General features: G+C 37.1%; 1 protein-coding gene and 1 long non-coding RNA gene across 21 annotated transcripts in view; one reads left to right on the top strand and one right to left on the bottom strand.

Annotated features, from left to right (window-relative positions):
* LOC102152959 overlaps positions 1-17,435 on the top strand; it is a 45,124-nt gene extending 27,689 nt beyond the window's left edge. Inside the window, exons 2-3 of the long non-coding RNA XR_005353543.1 lie at positions 14,525-14,934; positions 16,504-17,435. This is a non-coding gene — a long non-coding RNA (uncharacterized LOC102152959). The remainder of the gene's footprint in view (positions 1-14,524; positions 14,935-16,503) is intronic.
* LOC102153001 (L-lactate dehydrogenase B chain-like) overlaps positions 1-19,608 on the bottom strand; it is a 64,954-nt gene that overhangs the window by 9,910 nt on the left and 35,436 nt on the right. For 12 of the 20 annotated variants that reach the window (XM_038526101.1, XM_038526100.1, XM_038526093.1 and 9 more), the window contains 3 exons: positions 5,303-5,376; positions 2,720-2,803; positions 1,572-1,665 (listed from right to left, as the gene is read on the bottom strand). The gene's annotated coding sequence lies outside the window, so the exon portion shown is untranslated. Of the gene's footprint in view, positions 1-794; positions 1,291-1,571; positions 2,693-2,719; positions 2,804-5,302; positions 5,565-8,606; positions 8,821-10,065; positions 10,123-19,608 lie in introns of those variants that run through there. The other 8 variants (XR_005353541.1, XR_005353538.1, XR_005353537.1 and 5 more) reach the window with 5 other exon arrangements.

The following is a 19,608-nucleotide window of genomic DNA, read 5'->3' as shown; positions in this document are numbered from 1 at the left end:
GGAGCAGGAATAAGCAGGGAGAGCATTCAGATTGGGATGCCAATCTGACATCTATGAAAGAAGAGAGGGAAGGAAGGACTAGATAAGAAATCCCCAGACCACAGCTCAGTTGTGAGAAAGTTTTGACCAGGCCAACAGGGATGGGCATTCCTAAGCAAAGCCTGCTCATTTGGACTAGGGCAGGAATGAGCCCTAAAACCTCTGCCATGCTCAGTCAATGGCTAAGAGCAAACCAGGGGAAGTGTGGTCTAAGCCTCCCACAAGAGCAGCAACTAGAGATGACCCCTATGCTGCCTAGAGCTAGCTGGCTCTCTCAAAGGATAACTGATCAGTGCAGGTCCATGGCCAACGCATTTGATGTGCTTGAGAGATGAGAGGAGATCTGCATACTGAGAAATGAGAGGAGATCTGGACTTTGGGAATAAATTAATGATGAGTGCATAGACAGCTAAATTTGACAAAGGCAAGTAGTAGAGAAAATGAAAAGTTGTACTAGAAAGAGCTGTCACAATTCACTACGGTTCAGGTGATGAGTGATACTGAATGATCATATCAAGCATGAAATTTAACCAATAAAATTACCAAAATGATTTAATCAAATCTACATTGTAAGGAAGGCAAAAATACGAACAATGAGTGAAGTGAGTGGAGGAAGAGACCAGAATTAATATTTTACATATATGAAGTCACAGAACAATTTTTCTAGGAATAAAGAATCAAGAAATAAGAGTATAAGCATTTTATTCAAAAATTTAAAGTAAATGATAGAAGTAACAAAATAATTGAAAGTGGTGTCTCTAGGGAGCAGAATCTGTGATGGAAAGAGGTTTAGCATAGGACTGCTGTTTTTCTTTTTAAGCCTTTGGTATTATTTGACTTTTTAAACTCTGTCAATATTGAACTTTGATTAAAATATTAAAATTAAATTTTAAAAGGCAAATAAAGTCTACCCCATAGTTAATTGTAAATTCTAATGAATTATTTATGCAATTTTCAGATACTATACTGTTGAAAAGTACATTAGAACTTATACTTAACTCATACTCACTAAAGGGACATATGTTTACTCTCACTTCATATTTCACCAGAAGTGTTTTAGCACGCAAAATTAAAAAGACCATCTACTGTGTTGTTAAGAGATTTTAAAAGGAATGTTTTTAAGTCAGTCAGTGGGGAATTTTGTGGGGTTTTTAGCTCGTTTTCTGATAATATACACTTGGCTTAAGATCCGCATGTGTCAGCTGTTATCAGCTGCCTGTGTGCGTCACCGAGTTGGCTTTGTGGTATTATCTGTAGCCAAAGGAAACACAGAGGAAATCATCACAGCAGCTCCACACATTTTAATCAGTAAAAAAAAAAAAAAAATCTGTTCCCCCACTGGTATTTTCATACATACCTTCAACAGCAAAGCCTATTACAGCAATAAAAAATTGCAAAACAAAAAATTGTATATGGATTCTAAGAGCTGCTAATTCAGTCTTAAAAAACATAATTTAACTAAAGTCAATAATTCTAGAAAACCTCCTAGTCTTAAAATTTGCATTGACCTTTTCCACAACAGTGTCACTTACTTTTTTGCTTAAGAGCTGTTTCCACAATCTTTCCTTCTTGCTTTCACACCTGATTCAGGAAAGCCTCATCTTCCAGTAGGCAAAATCAAAGCCCCTCCCCCCAAAGGAAAAATAGGACATGTAAAAATTAATTTTGAATGGAAATTGTAAGCAATATCCTTCATCATCATGTACCAAGCATAAACTGTCCCATAACATGAAGCACTGGAATTATTCAACTTATCTTCCATATCAAATTATTCCCAGATCTGAGCCTTCACTCACCAAGGTAGGGAAGCTGCTGATCGTATCAACCATCATTAGTATTTCCTCCCATGCCCTTCAAAGTGTTATACAAAGACTCTGGGATCCAGAGGAAATGTGAAGTTCCCTGGTTCGTATTGCATTGTGGTTGTCATCTTAACTGTTCCTTCTTTGAGCACACATTGTGCCATGGTGCATTTATCCTTCATCATTGGGCCTGCTGACAGAGCAGCCTCTAGAGATTTACAAAGACAGCTCTTTCTAGCTCCCTCAGTGGGCATCGCCTTAATCACTGGAACTCTGATGGCTTCCAAGACTTTGGGATGCCTGGGTGGCTCAGCGGTTGAGCATCTGTGTTCAGCTCAGGGCACAATCCTGGAATCCAGATAGAGTCCCTCTGATGCAGGGAGCCTGCTTCTCCCTCTGCCTCTTGTCTCTGCCTTGCTCTCTGTGTGTGTGTCTCTCATGAATAAATAAATAAATCTTAAAAAAAAAAAAAAAAGACTTCCAAGATTTTGCCTTCACAAATGCCTTCATGACAATCCTCCATGAGACCAGCAAGCTTCTGTTTCTTTTCCATTCTTTTTTCAATTAAGTCTGCTCCACCAGGGCAGAGAAGAGGTGGGGCATGGGGGAGTTGCTCCATTAAATTATTAGTACCTTGTCCTACCACAGTTATTAAAATGATTTCAGTTACTTGTCCAGTTTTCCTTAAGGTAATGAAGAGTATATAAATGCTTATTTTCATGCCTGAAATAATTACAGTAATCCTTTGCTAACCGTGCTCTCAGAGCTGACAAAATAGTTGGTTGGAAATACTTTTTCATAGAGAGTAAAAGGTTGGACAGGGAAAAAAAAAGTATATATATATATATATATATATATATATACGAAACAAATCATACTTATCATTAAAACTTGTTCTGGTAGAAAATCTTCCCTGAGCTCCTCTTTCAATTGTTCTACAACCACTGCTGCTGTCTTGTGATCTGTTGAGGCAGATGTACTCATAAGCTTGATCACTCAGTTAAAGGGATTGAAAACCATCACCTACTTGCTTGAAAATTAATGTCTTACATTTGCCTTCTTCTTCTATATAAAGCCAAAGGCCTTACCCTAAACAAGCATGAAAGGCAACTCAAAGAAGAAATTCATATAGATAGATCTTCACAACATTAAAGGTGTTATACCTATAAAACTTATTTATTTTTCTGGTGATGCATCAGGCTCCCTTCTCCTTGATAAGATTGCTTCTCCCTCTGCCTGATGTTCCCCTTGCTTGTGCTTTCTCTTTCTGTTATATAAATAAATAAAATAAAATTTTAAAACTTATTTCTTTTTCTGAATTTAATAATGCCTGACTATGGCTTGCCACTCACCAAGGATGGCAACAATTTCTACATTACTTATCATTAGTGCTCACCTATTCCCTTTCACAAAATGCTTATGACTTTTAATAAGTTATCAAGATGATTAAGAAGTATTATTTTCCCATACTAGTCTTCTCTGCATTTGTTGAAAGGATAAAATTTAAAAGATCTTTTCTCTCTGGATACCCCTATTGATCTATACCCAGGTCTGAAAGAGAAAAGAGAAATCTGAAGGTTTGGTATTCTTTTGCTGCATAAGGATCCCTGAAGCACCTGTTAAAATACTAATTTTTGGCTGCTGTTCCTGGATATTATGATTTAATGGATCTGGAGTAGGGCCCAGAAATTTGTATTTTGTGTATTTATGAAGTTTAGTAAGTGATTTTGATAGAACCAGATTTTGGAACACATGTAAAGAACTGAACTAAACTTACATATGTAAAAGATCTCAGACTTTAAAAATTTGTTATAAAAGTGTAAATCACGATAAATGTACCCTAGAATTCTAAGAGCTGTGGTTAATAAGAGATTACTATAATTTTATGAGATATATTTTTTATATATGGCTCTCTGCTTTTTGTTATTGTGGTAAAATACATATAACATAAAATTTACCATTTTTAAGTATGCAGTTAAGTACACTCACATTGTTGTGCAACTATCACCACCAATCATCTCCAGAACCCTTCATCTTCCCATCTCAAACTCTGTATCCATTAAACATTAGCTCCCCATCCCCACACCCCTGCCCCCAGCAACCACCATTCCACTTTCTTTCTCTATGAATTTGATCATTCTAGGTACCTTAAGTAACTGGAATAATACAGTATTTGTTCTTTTGTGATTGGCTTATTGCACTCAGCATCATGTCCTCAAGGTTCATCTTGTGTTGTAGCATATGTCAGAATTTCTCCCTTCATAGATGGTATAATATTCCATTGTATGAATATAGCACATTTTGTCTATCTATTCATCCACTGATGAACACTTGGGTTGCTTCCACCTTTTGGCTATTGTGAATAATACTGCTATGAACATGAATGTACAAATGTCTGCCTAAATCCAATTCTGTTGGATATATAACCAAAATTGGAATTGCTGTAATTCTTGTAATACTCCTAATAAGCTAGAGGAATGTGTGTGTGTGTTTGGCAAAATAAATGCCTCACATTTATTTTAGAGTTTCATCTCTACTTGCTCTTTCCTTTCAGGTCTCTGAATCTCAATATGTTTTAATTGTTTTCCATCTTCAACACACTCTCTCATGACAAGTTTATTATTCCCATGACTTCAGTTATTCTCACTAGCTGTTAGTTAGCAAATTCATCATCAAGCTCTGGACTATCTGCTCCAATTCCTATTGCCTGATGAGCCATATCTTTGTGAATGAATAAGCTATCTTCCGAGAGTATTGTTCCATTAGCCTTTCCCTTTCTCTCCTGGCCCTTGTCTTCTCTATTTCAACTAGCTGTTTTCCCATAGGCTATAACTCTGTTTAAAACCAGAAGGAAACTCCTATCTTTAAAAACAAAAACACTCAAGCCTACAACCCTGTTCATGGTCTACCTCACCTATTTCAAATGCTGAACACAGGCACATGCATGCACTCACACACAGAGGCTTGGCCTTTGCTCTAATTAATGCAAAGGATGGTGTGTTCACCTTATACTTTGCCCTAGTCAGTAGACTCAGTAACCAGGAAAACAGTCCTAATTTTCAACCAACACAGAAAATAAGGTCTTTAGCTAAAGATTAAAAGCAAAAAATTAGGGCTATATTGTTTGCCCAATATTACTTAGACAACAAATAGGATTCCAAACCCCATTACTTCCTTTGCCAATGTGCATGCATGAACACACACACACACACACACACACACACACACACCTTTCATAGATGGCAGTGTGTCACAGACTTTCCCTCATTTCTGAAGTACAGTAAGTCCCTGGCCAGGCCCTCTGTCCTGCCTGTTGCCAATGCAGAAGCAGTTGAATTACTTGCTCTAATTGACCAGTGGCCAAATGGCCTAAGGCTGTTTGAAGTGAGGCCTTCCAAATACCAAAAATTATAAAACATGCTTCAGAAAAAATCTACTGGAGTTTCCAAAGCCAGACTTACAATTCAAAGGTTCCTTCCTCACCAGACAGTGCTCAGCATCATTTCCTGGACTTCCCATGCTTGGAGAGCTGTGGCTGCCAGAGAGCACAGGTAGGTTCAGATTAAGCTTCACATGAGACCATATCTTCCACTACCACACACAAAACAGTGTTATGAAAACAAAAGTAATAAATCTCTTATTAAAGTGGCAGGTAGTAGAGATTGTTTCTTTACTTCCAACAAATTCATAATAAAAGCATAGAATAGGCCAAATTTTAAAACTCAAATCTAAAAAGTAAGAAAATCCTGTTTTGTTTTGTTTTGTTTTTTTATTAAAAGCCCTTTCACACTGTACTCCACACCCAGCTGGAAAATTTCATCTCACACTCGCCTTACCTTTTACTGCTAAACATCACCAGAAAAGCCTTGAATCTCTTGCTCCATTCTCTCTAACCACAATTGTATCTTTACAATGGTACTAGACTTACTCTGCCAACGCCATCAGTTTAAAACAAAACACGGAAAAGTACTATTACATCTATTGAATTGGTTTATTTTGGTGGTGGTACAGTGAAACTGGCAATTTCAGACATTGCCAATTGCACTCTGAAAGTGTATAATCATTTTCTAGAGCAATTTGGCTATATGTGTCAAGAATCATAAAAAAATCACACATTTTACCTTAGTAATTATACTTCCTAATAATATAATCCAAAGTGGGTAAAAAGTGCTTATTTATATGTACATTTATAAATACATATTCATAGTAGTGATATTTTAATAGAAAAATGGAAGACTGTTCAATAAATGAACCATGTTTAAGCAAGTTACACTATGTCTCTGCCTTTCTGTGTCTCTTATGAATAAGTAAATAAAATCTTTAAAAGAAAAAGACAACACAGTGTTGCAATGATTATGAATACAATTATCTAGCACTATAGTAATTTTAGTTTCTTTTTAATGCATATAGATTTTTTCATTTGTAATTCATCTAAGATGATTCCAAACCATCTAAAAACCTAATGCATTTATTCGATTTATTCTACTAAACCAGCGATTTTATAGTCTATCAACCAAATGGATGTCTCAAATGTGTGCAAATGCAACGGATTTTGAAGCTCATTCAATTCCTAACCATATATCCTTTCTTAAAAGATTTTATTTATGTATTTGAGAAAGAGAGAGCATGTGTGAGAGAGAAAGAGAGAGTACTAGCAGAGGGAGAAGCAGACTCCCTGATTTGGGCTCAATCCCAGGACCCTGGGTTCATGATGTGTCGAAGGCAGATACTTAACCAACTGAGCCACCTAGATGCCCCCAAACCACATATCCTGACTGAGACTTGCAGTTTATATTATTTTATTTCAGATACTAATGAAATGATTTTGACTGTGTAATTTTCAACCAGACCAAATGAAATCTTCACAAATTATATGGCTAATACTCTTATCACTACATATGTGTGAGAATAAGAACAACCAGCAGTAGAAAATATGAAAAATAAAAGGAGTCTAGAACAGAGGTGAGAGATTTTATCCCACTGATTATATTCTGGGCAAAATAAGCGCAAAATGCAAATCAGCTGAGAAGTACTTTTACTTATTTAAAGGTCATAAAAAGTTAGTGCCATATCAGAACAAATGCATGCAATGTCTCATTTCTGTTTGCAGATAATGCTAATGAAAGATGCATCCTGATCAGAGTATAGTATAGGACCACATAGTTTAAAACAAGCAAAAGTTGTGTGAAGTGGCAATTTAGAAAGGAGAAGAATTTGCAAAAGTAGTGAAATCCCTTTTATCGCTCACTCATTCCCCACCTTTTCCCTGAGCTAGAGTAAGGAATGTTCCTTGCAGAGTGGCAGTGAGTTTCTAAGCTGTCACTTCATCTTTTGTAAATGAGTTGTCACTCTCAGAACAAAAAACAAGAAGAAAATGTTTGTGTTTAAAGCACGTTATGGTGGAGTTTCGGCAAATTTCCGTCTGTTTCCTCTTTGCCAGTGAAAAGCTTGGTTGAATCCAGTTTGACATGTCCTAGCCTCTTTATGCCCTATCTGCCATTCCCACAATCACTGGATAACTAGACCACAGCCAAAATGAGGACATGGCCTTTCCTTCCTCAATGTCCCCTGAGCGGCAGTCAATTTAAATTATTTTACAGCATGTTTTAGGATTTTATGATACTTAGTCTCATGGTTTCATCTAAAATTTTTGTTGGTGGTGGTTTCGAGTATTTTTCCAAGAGTCAATTTAAATTTGTTGTCAAAAGCTTACTATTACATCAAATTGAAAGTGATCACTGCACAGTGTTGGAAGGGGCTTAACAGATATCATTTTGTAGATAACAAATCTGATATTTAAAGAAATCAAGCAACTAGCTTAAATTCTGTAACTATAACATTACTATTAGCTGTAATCCATGTGTTCTAGCCTGCAATCCAGTATTCTTTCATCTGTGCCACCCTGTATCCCATTCTTAACCCACACTGGTCTCTTTTTTCTAGTGATTCTTAGTAGAATCACAATGTCTGAGACTGGTTGAAACCAGTGTTATTGCTTAACCCCATGCTTCTTCCTTTTTTAAAAGAAGGAGGAAAGTTCTTCTTAGCAATTAATTGAATTATAGAGTGGTACTACTTTTACCCCAGTCTGTCTCTGATTATATATAATGGTTTAAATGCATTCTCAGTAGGAAAATCCTTTTGTTGAATGAACTCTAAATTTGCTTTCCTCATTAAAATAAGGAGCTGGATAGAACTTAGGTTTATGTTTTTAGTTCTTTTGTTCAGAATGAAACTCTCCTGTCTTCACTGGCTATAAAATAGAACCTCTTAGGAAATAGAAAACAGCATAGGAAGCATAAAGAAGAAGGTAAGAATCACCTATAATTTTACACTTAGAGATTACCATCATCATTTTGATGTATATGTTTATAATTTTTAAAACATTTAAATTTATATAACATATATATGTTGCTATATATATGTGTATATACATCCATACACAAAAAAATTATCAATTTGATCACATGAAATTTTAGATATCTGTGTGGCAAAGAAAAAAAAAACACAGACAAAAGCAACTTAGAGAAATAATCTACAAAATGATAAATGATTAATCTCCTTAATTAATATAGTTATTTAAGTCAAATTGAAAAACACCATAGTCCAATAGAAAAAGGAGGAGAGATTTAATTTAGCAACTTGTCATTACATTGGGAATTCCCTTTGCTACTTTTCTTTTTTTTTTTTTAATTTTTTTTTATTTTATTTATTTATGATAGTCACAGAGAGAGAGAGAGAGAGAGAGAGAGGCAGAGACTCAGGCAGAGGGAGAAGCAGGCTCCATGCACCGGGAGCCCGATGTGGGATTCGATCCCGGGTCTCCAGGATCACGCCCTTGAGCCAAAGGCAGGCGCCAAACCGCTGCGCCACCCAGGGATCCCCCCTTTGCTACTTTTCTGTGATAAACTCCTGTTTCCTGGATCCTCTTTCTTGATTTATCCTGTCATTTTCAAAGAGCACATCTTCCATTGGGTTTCTGAAAAAGGGTATAAATATTTTGAGGTAAATATTTTGAGTCTGTGGAAGTCTGAAAATATCTTAATTCTATCATACATTTGATTGATGCTTGGATTTCTATGCTTGAAAAAAAAATCATAAATTGAAACAAATAGTTTTATTTCATTCTTTATCAGCCATAATTACTATTAATGGGATGTGCTTGATATTGGGCACTGTACACTTCTCAAACCTTAGAATCAGAGTGGACATTGTCACCCCTGTTTCCTCTCCCACACTGTTTTTCACAGAGTACCTTCTTCACCCCAGTTTTGCAAAGATGATACCAATGAAAGGAATATAGTTCAGTCTGAAGTTGAAACTATGAACTACCTCAGTCTAGTATTTCACAATATATCCAAGACATATCTTTATCACTGGGGTCTACCTTAAAAGTAAAACAGCTGGTTATTTTACCAGTAAAATGGGTCTACTGTGGATAGCACAGGAATTGCAATTCGGAACATGTAAGTTTGGCAAACCATTGGCAAGTCTGGAGATCAAAGGAGAAGAATGTTACTTCATAGAGAACAGAAGGAAGTTCAGAGGGGTTACTTTGAATGAAAGGCCACTGGAGAAAAGTAAGAGATCAGACAATCTCTCATTGGCTGAGTTGTGGTGTTTTCTTATTGGCTGACTTTGTTGCTGGGCGAGTAGACAAGGTACATCTTTTTCTTTTGAGTCTGCAACTGAGTGGGAGTGGCAGGATGTGAGAGCTCCTCTTTCTGGCCTTCCAACTCCATTTTATATGAGTTTTACTTTATTCATTTTCATAAATGCATTTTCCTGAATATTTTTTTGTTTTTTTTTATAAATTTATTTTTTATTGGTGTTCAATTTGCCAACATATAGAATAACACCCAGTGCTCATTCCATCAAGTGCCCCCCTCAGCGCCTGTCACCCAGTCACCCCCACCCCCCACCCCCCACCCACCTCCCTTTCTACCACCCCTAGTTATTTTCCCAGAGTTAGGAGTCTCTCATGTTCTGTCTCCCTTTCTGATATTTCCCACTTATTGTTTTCCCTTTCCCCTTTATTCCTTTTCACTATTTTTTATATTCCCCAAACGAATAAGACCATATAATGTTTGTCCTTCTCCGATTGACTTATTTCACTCAGCATGATACCCTCCAGTTCCATCCACGTCGAAGCAAATGGTGGGTATTTGTCATTTCTAATGGCTGAGTAATATTCCATTGTATACATATACCACATCTTCTTTATCCATTCATCTTTCGATGGACACCGAGACTCCTTCCACAGTTTGGCTATTGTAGTTTCCTGAAGATTTAAAAAATTCCAGTGATACCCTGTGAGTTTACTCTAGTGCTCTGAAGAATTTCAGTATACAGTTTGGGAACTTCAGAGCTAACTATTAGGGAAAAATAAAGTTAGATCCCTTTATTATGTATTTATAGTTTAAATACCTTCTTTGTGTTTGTGTGTGTATACACTAAATATACTTACTATGCCCTCACACACATATATACATACACAAATGTATGCCATTTTTTTGTGTATGGATGTATATACACTAAATATAGCAACATATATATGTTATATAAATTTAAATGTTTTAAAAATTATAAACATATACATCAAAATGATGATGGTAATCTCTAAGTGTAAAATTATAGGTGATTCTTACCTTCTTCTTTATGCTTCCTATGCTGTTTTCTATTTCCTAAGAGGTTCTATTTTATAGCCAGTGAAGACAGGAGAGTTTCATTCTGAACAAAAGAACTAAAAACATAAACCTAAGTTCTATCCAGCTCCTTATTTTAATGAGGAAAGCAAATTTAGAGTTCATTCAACAAAAGGATTTTCCTACTGAGAATGCATTTAAACCATTATATATAATCAGAGACAGACTGGGGTAAAAGTAGTACCACTCTATAATTCAATTAATTGCTAAGAAGAACTTTCCTCCTTCTTTTAAAAAAGGAAGAAGCATGGGGTTGAAGCAATAACACTCTAAGAAAAATATAGGAAAGATATATGACAAAAAAATAGACTTAAACCCACAACACACACCTCAAATATAATGCCACAAAGCTGGTAAAGACTCTAAATAGTCCTCTTGGGTAGCAGGGGACTTAATGAAACAATGGTCTCTAAAAATACTAGAATATGGTTGGAGTGGTGGCGGTGAAGGGAAAAAGAAGGTCATGACTAAAATGAAAGTCACATTTGGAAGCAACAGAAAGGAGAAGAGAGAAAACAAAATCTGGGTCATGGAGGGCATGCATGAGAACATGAGCCAAAACAAATGAGTTTAAAATGACTAGAGAGAAAACTAAAATGATAGAAGATAAAGGAATTCAAATATACACTTATTTGGAGCTTCTGAAAAAGAAAACAATAAGACAAAAAAAGTATTTAAAATATAATTCAACATTTTTTTCAATTTTTTCCAATTGAATTTTTTCAATTCAGTCATTTTTTCAATAAATATCTGAATCCACCAATTCAAAGGTGACATTATGTCAGTAAAAATGCATGCCACTGATAAAACTGGTGAAGTCTCTTTCCTGGTAAAGATACTAATATGCAAAAATAAGGAAAGAATCTATGAGGAGTTGTCTATGAGGAGTATAAATTAAGTAAGCTTCAACTTTCCCACAGTCACATTATAGTGCTGAAAGATGATGGGGAAATGCTACATCCTCAAGGAAAAGATCATGCATTCCAGAGATTTGTATTGTCAAAGCACTGTCCAGACACAAAAAGATGAACATCAGACATTGACAGCATGGATAAATTAGGAAATATAGTCCCATGAGTACTTCTTAAGGAAACTATCTTTAGGTAATCAATAAAAAGAAGCAGCAGCTATGGTAAAAGTGAGCAATGAATCCATTTGAATGTACAACTGAGATTGAACTACTCTGATGATGGTGGTCACAAGAGAGCCCATGGATTTCATTGACCAGGACAATGGCTATGACCCATCCAGGAGGACAGGTGGTGTGAGAGAGCATGAAGGGCCAGGGGGATGAACTGATAAATATTGTTTAAAATACACGATTCATGTACAGTCTAAATAATATTCTTTGTATACTATTTTTATGGTATAAAAAGACCCACTAGAAACCAAAGAATGTACCTCCTTTAGAAAAAATAAAAGGAAAAAGAAAAAGAAAAAGAATCAGATAAGATCACATAATAAAACATGGTGTGCTGAAAAGCAAAATTTAAAACAAAGTGACACAGTAAAGTTGAAAACAGAAGAATCAGCAGAGACTTATCTGGCAAATATAAACCAAAAGAAAGCATGGTCATGATAGCAGTATCAGACAATGTTGAACACCAGTCGAAAAGCATCAAATACGGCAAAGAGTGGCACTTTAGAACAATGTCTATATTATTTAGACTGTACATGAATCATGTATTTTAAACAATGCAAAAATAGATCTGACAGTCATGCATATTTATGCACCAAATAATAACAAAATATTCTTTAAAAAAAATACAAATGACCTTATCAGTTAAGTTTCTTTGGCTACAAGCAGCAAAACCCAACTCTAGCTAATTTAAGACTAAAAAAAGTATATTGAATCACATAGCTGAAGCTTCCAGAGCCAGAAAGGTTTCAGACAAACCTGACTAGGACATCATCCTTAGGGGCTTCCTTGATGGTTCCTGACATCCCCAGGTTCTCACCTGAGGCAACAGAGGGGATAATCAGCTTCCTCAAGAGCACAAAGGCCCAAACGTTTAATCTTGGCTTTTGTGCTGAAGTAGACACTACAATTATGGGAGTAAAACCATACACTGATGCTCTAGGTTAGGGTCAGCTGGCTTTTTCTGTGAAGAGTCAGAAAGTAAATATTTTGACTTTGACACATGATCTCTGTCACAACTACTCACAGCTACTCTGCTATTGTAGCACGAAAGCAGCCATAGATACATGAAATGAACATGGAGTATTACCATAAAACTTTATTTATGGACCCTGAAACTGGAATTTTGTATAATTTCCACATATCAAAGCCATTGTTAGCTCATACTTAATAAAATAGGTGGCATACAGGATTTGGCCTACAGTTGCTAGTTTGTCAACCTCTGCTGTATGGTGCCCACAAACTTGAACCTAAAAGACTCAAGAATAAGGAAGAAGCTGGTCCCTCAAAGCAAATTAGGGTAGTGAGTGCTATGCAGCAAACACAGTAAATGTTCACCCTAGTACCATGATGCTTTACAGTTTTGATCCCGAAGGACTTAAGGGGGTATTGCCCGCTGAACTCAGATAACTCATCCCAAAGCTAGAAGTATATCAAATGACCCATCTCCGGCTCCTAATGCCCTTTCACCCACTAAAATTGCCAGGAGGCAGAACCCATGTGACTGTCCACTTTCTGCAGCATCAACAAAACAAGCAAGTCACCAGTCAGGATAGTTCTGCACATTCTCGGTCAGTACCCAGTTCCCAGTGTTACTGACACCAAGCAATCGAATGACTTGGGATAATTCACATGTTCTTTCACTTATTCATAAAGGAGTTAGCTATTGATCACCACCCATTATTCTAGGCTCTGGGGAAAAAACAAAAAGCAGAGGGGTAAAAAAGAATCTGCTTTCCTGGACTTAATTAACTAGCTAATTAAAGGTAAATAGAGAAAACAAAAATAAAACAGGGAAAGGAATAAGAGGATGTTGGGTGACATTTTAAATAGGTAGTCAAGGAAAGCCTACTGTAAAGATGACATTCAGGCAAAGATATGAGAGAGTATAGGGAGTGAGCTCTCCAAAAATCCAGGGAAAGAAAACTTTAAGCAAATGACTAGCTAGCAAGTGCAAAGGTCCAGGGGCAGGAGTATAATTAGTGTTTAAGGAGGTTGGGATGGCTGGAGCCGTGTGAATGAGGAGGCAAATAAGAGAAGATGAAGTCAGAAAAGTAATAGGAAAGGTAGCACACATCATAAACGGCCTTGGAGGCCATGATACTTTGATTTTTACTCTGAGGGGACATACAAGGGTTATGAGCAGACGAAACATGATTTGACTCACTCCCTTAAGTGACCATTTCAACTGTTGTATTGAAGATAGAATTTTGAGGGGCAAAGGCAGGAGACAAGGAGACCAGTTAGGTTGCTCTAATAATTGAGGTGCCTCAGCCCCCACTCTCAAGCAGAAAACATTCCACTGGTCCAACTACAAGTCTGTCTTCAAGCCTCCAAGTGCAACTTAAAATAAACTAAAGCATCCCATAGCTTTGCAGAACAAATGCTAGTACTGCTAGCTCAGACATTCACCCCTCCAAGCTGCCTTCTCTATGAGCAGACATGATCAGGGGAGCCCCAGCTGACACCCCCTGGGACTGCACACAAGGAATGGAGAAAACAGTGGATCTGTGACCTCTTGCCTTGCGTAACCCTCAGCCTCTGCAAATCCACTACTCCATTTATTCTAGAATATGTTTATCCTACGCTTCGGTTCAAATGTCTACCATCAGCATTTACCTAGGCTCTCCACCAAGTTGCCTTTCTCACTGTTAGGACTGAGCAAGGTTAATCATCAGGAATTGTATGTGTGTTAAGAGGTAGCAGAGATGCCACTAGTATATCGTCATCATAGATGGGAGTCCCCTTCCTTATCCAGCAAGCATACAACTTCTTTGAGCTACATACTCTGAACAAATACACAGACATTAACTTTAGGCTATTTTCTTTGACCTTGAAAGAGCCCTACACTATTTGTGGAAAGAAGGGAGGAGATAGCGCGGGCTGCCTCAACCAGTATTTCCAAGTCAAATATGACCACCAGCTCAGCAGCGCCACCTTCAGGGATGCCCTGAGAAGTGCATATCTGAGAGCCGGAAAGAGACTGTGTTTACATCCCAAACACCCATATGATGCCAGAAATGTTATCCTCGAGTAAAAGGATTCCAAGATGGTCACAGATATTTGATGAATCCTGAGGCTCACAAGATAATGGCAGAAAGTCAGCCCCAATTTCCCCAAAAGACCAAAGGTTTGAATGATGCTTCACTTCCTCTTCAAATTTACGGGCTCTGAAGTTCATGTTTCCCACGGACCAGCTGCTCAACTACCCTAACTCACTCTGACCCTAAGCCTGTGTTTTTAAGATAAGGTACGTAATAGCATCACGGGAGGAGAGGGTAAAAAATGCCAATGCTCTTCCCCAGGCAGTTGACTCAGAATTTCTGTGAGTGAGGTCAAGCATCACTGGAGTGATTAAAATGTGCAGACACGGTTGAGAACCTCATCTTTAAGGTATTAAAATTAATTCCTTGGGGCACCTGGGTGGCTCAGTGGTTGAACATCTGCCTTTGACTCAGGGCGTGATCCCTGAGTCCTGGGATTGAGTCCCACATTGGGTTTCCCGCATGGAGCCTGCTTCTCCTTCTGACTGTGTCTCTGCCTCTCTTTGTGCGTGTCTCTCATGAATAAATAAACAGAATCTTTAAAAAATAATAATTCCTTAAGTTGGGGCCAAAATCATTCAGGAAAGTCCAAGGATAAAACAACCTGTGTCCCTGAATCTACTAAACAGAGAAGTGGCCCTGGGCAAGGTCTGTTCTCCCTTTTGGGAATGGGAGTTGTAAGCTACCAAAATTCTCTTTGAGATTCAGAGGTACTTCCCTTTGCCTTTGCTCTGTAACATTGCAGTCTAGGTGAAGCTACAAATCCAGCATCTCCTGTATGCTTCCCTACTCGAAAAAAAAACTGGTTCTGTTTCTCTATCTGCTTCTTGACAAGCTGCTTGGTCATCGGTGTGCTTATAATCCCCTCTTCTTAGAACACTCCCCTTTCTGCAGTGCACTTCACTCCATTCTCTTCTTCACCCAACTAACTTTTGCTCAAGGCAATAAACCTTCCCTACTTATGGGAAATGATCTCCTGTTTGCTTCACAGCATTCTCTGCTCCTTGCTAGTATAGCACTTAGCACACTGTGTTATACTGTTTCTCATCAAGTCAGAGACACTATCAATTAGGAGATACATTATTTCATGGAACACTAAGGAACAAAAAAAGCTGTCAATAACATTATAACAATGCTTCCTTAGAACTTAGAATTTTCAAAAAAAAAGAATTTTCATTTCATACATATTGAAAGAATTCTTTTGGTGTAATTTTGAGTTCTATCGAAGAGCCAAGGGACTTGTTAGCATTTCTTCTTTAACCAACTAATAGTCTCAATTTTTCCTCTGTTGCTATGCCACAGAAAGTTAGGCAGTTCCTGTTCAAACCCAGCAAAAGTTGCTTTCTTTCTTCTTTTTTTTTTTTCAGCAAAAGTTTCTGGTATTCATGTTTGACACCTGAATGACAGTTCTGCAGGATGAATGAATGGATTGGTCACATCAACTCCTTGTTATTTTGAAATTTCTTTAATCTTTTCAAAGGGATTTGCAATTTCTCCTCCCTTCAGTTGAATTGCTTGGCATGTAATACTGCTATTTCTCAGAATTTAATACGCACATGAATTACCTGAGAATCTTCTTAAAATTCAGATTCTGACTCTGTAAGTCTGGATGGGAAACTGAGATTCTACATTTCTCACCACAAGTTCTCAGGTGATGCTGATGGTCTTTGACTTGGAGACCACAATTGGTATGGCGAAATGACAGGCAATTCTTTGCATATGTCTCAGTCACAACACCTTATACAACTTATTCTCCTTGTGTTTTCCTTTCTTAGGATCCATCAAGCATCTTATTAATTTGCAAGAAAATAAGAAGAGGAATCTTCCCTCCAATGATAAATATTTTATTTCACTAATACCAAAGAGACAACCCACTGCACTGTTTCTATCCTTTCTGCAAATGTAGTAACTTTTCAATCTAATGCTGAATGATAGCATCACCTTTAAAAGCATTAAAAATGGCAACTAGCTTAACTCACTGTAGTATCAACAATGTATATATTGGTGAAGAGAAGAGAGTATGAACAACCCTGATCCAGTTTGTACCCACACAAACCAAGACTACTTATAACTACCACCTTGCCAACAGCATTTGTAAGATGCCATCAATTGGAACATGCAACCTAATTTCAAAAACATACGACTGCAGAAAACCAATGTATGCCTCAGTATGGATGCAGTAGTGTAGTGGCCCATGGTCTTGTCTCTTTTACTCAAATGTACTGTTACTTAAGTGCAAGAACTAGGAAAGCCTTTGTCCTAAGCTCAGGGTCAAGGTAAGGATGTGTGGTGCAGATGCAACCTTAATGCTCTTCCAACAATGTCGTTTTAGCTGGGCCACTTATTTGTAACATGCATATTTGAAATCTTCTCTGGCTATGCCCACCCAGGGCTTACCGGGAGTAACCTGGGAACACCCATGTGCTTGTCAGCTAACACTAGCCCAAGATGGTGGAGTGGTTAGTAATGGTACAAAAAAGGCTTATTTACTGTGTGATTTCTTGAGATTCTGGTAACTGTAATTTGCGTTTTCATACACTATGACTGGCTTACTCCCTCACTCCCACTCTCCTAGCTGGCCTGCATTTCATTTCTCCTTTTTATTCTGGGTGATGGCTCAAATCAAATAGAAACGTAGTGTCCCTGGGGCACCTGAGTGGCTCAGTGGTTGACTGTCTGCCTTTGGCTCAGGGCATGATCCTCAGGTCCCGGGATTGAGTCCCACATCAGGCTCTCTGCATGGAGCCTGCTTCTCCCTCTGCCTGTGTCTCTGCCTCTCTCTTTCTGTCTCTCTTGAATAAATAAATAAATATTTAAAAAATATATTGCTGAGGAAATCATGCAAAGTCTTAGTAACTGTAAAATTAGATTTTTATGATCTGATTTTTTAGCTTCAAAAACCATGACACAAAGGACAGCTATTCAAATAAGAAAAGCTCTTCACCTAAAGCAATCTCATTGGAATAGAAATGGACATTGTATAGTCCAAAACATGAGAATTTAAATAAAGTCATTACATTTTCAGACTTGAAAGGACTTTATTTTCTTTATTTATTATTTATTTTCTTTTAAAGGTTATATTTATTTATTCATGATTCTGGGACCCCAGGATCATGCTCTGAGCCAAAGGCAGACGCTCAACCATTAAGCCACACAGGCGTCCCTTGAAAGGACTTTAGAAATCATGTTTAAACCTCTTTATGTTCATAGGGTTGGGATCTTTATAGGCCTTGCCATCCTTATGATTCTAATATTCTTGATAATCTTAACATTTTATTCATATGAAAGCATGAGAGTGTTCAACACTTGATTCACAACAATAAAACTTTGTTTTGTATATGTTAAATCACAATATTTTAAGTTAAATATTCCTCATTTTGAGAAGGAAAATGAAAAGAGAAGTTTCTATCTATATTCTCTGTCCCTATATAATATAGAATTCATTAAAAGATGCATCTAATGACTCTGACTAGGCAGATATACAGCCAATAATCTTACTACTCAAGGCTTCTAAAAGTAACATAATTTCTGTTAAGATCTGGGGAATGGAGAAATCAAAGAATGATACCATTTTTATGTTAAGGTAGTATGTTTATAAGGGTTGGGGAAAATGCTTTTATAAGTGGTAAAAATATTCCCAAACTTTAAGCTAATTTTTTCCTAAGCTTTATTTCACATTTCTTTCTTTTAATATTCATATTTTCTATAAGGAAAATTGAATTTATTCTTAAAAATTCTTTATAGGAATCTGACTGCCTACATCTAAAAATCTTCCCAACAAATATTTAGATCCAGCCCCAATGTCCATCACTGAGAGTACTTTTAGTATTTCTTCACTCAGTATTATTCCCCAAGCAGATATTTATTGCATGCAAATGTCTTTGATATTTCTCTTCTATCATCTTGGTATGTGTGAGAATGTGGAATAGCAACGCAAGGCCTAAAAAGTCCCTCTGTACCCTGAAAAGGGTCTAATTTATGGATAAAGGAGCCTAGTTATTGAGGTTGGGAGGTGCCTGTATTGTCTTTTCCTTTCTTTTCACATATAAATTATATTAAAGAACCATTTTTGTGAAGTTCATACAATCGATATCCTTAAAATAGTTAGTTAGCTCATACAGCAGATGGCTACAAAAGTCCATAAACTGCTTTGGCCCTAACTACTTATCTTCATGTCTAGCTGGAGCAGACTGGCAGATCTGCCTACTGTGTAAGCAGAAAATCAGGAAACAAAATCTTTTTCAATTCCTTTGCTGGAAAGACAAGAAGTCATAAAGTCATGTTCCATAAAAACTAGAAATTTGGTGACCTCTTGTGGGGTAATTTATTAGCAGTTCATAATAAAGCAGTCCCAGAATGGAATCTGAGACAAGTTTTCTTTGTAGGTTCGTTACACTGACAGGCCTGCTGAGACCCAATGAGCCTGTTATTATTATTTTTTTTTGTAAAGATCTTTTTTTTTTTAAGATTTTATTTATTTATTCATGAGCGACAGAGAGAGAGAGAGAGGCAGAGACACAGGCAGAGGAAGAAGCAGGCTCCTTGCAGGGAGCCCAACGTGGGACTCGATCCCCGGTCTCCAGGATCACGCCCTGGGCTGCAGGTGGCGCCAAACTGCTGTGCCACCGGGGCTGCCCCCAATGAGCCTGTTATAACCTAGAAATGTCTATACATACGTAAAAGTTATCAATGCAGGGCAAATAACTGTATTTGGTTATATATTCAAGATAGCTTATCTATATATAAACACACATAGGGAGTGATTTTTTTCTTTATTTTTTTTGGGGGGGAGTGATTTAAATAAAGTATTAAATATATTAAGACACCCTAGAATCTTTTATTCATTAGATAGGAAGGAACTCTCCAATAACCCATTCAAC

This window comes from Canis lupus, chromosome 1, assembly GCF_011100685.1.
Source record: "Canis lupus familiaris isolate Mischka breed German Shepherd chromosome 1, alternate assembly UU_Cfam_GSD_1.0, whole genome shotgun sequence".
Lineage (NCBI taxonomy): Eukaryota > Metazoa > Chordata > Mammalia > Carnivora > Canidae > Canis > Canis lupus.
This window is presented reverse-complemented; position numbering and strand designations above follow the sequence as displayed.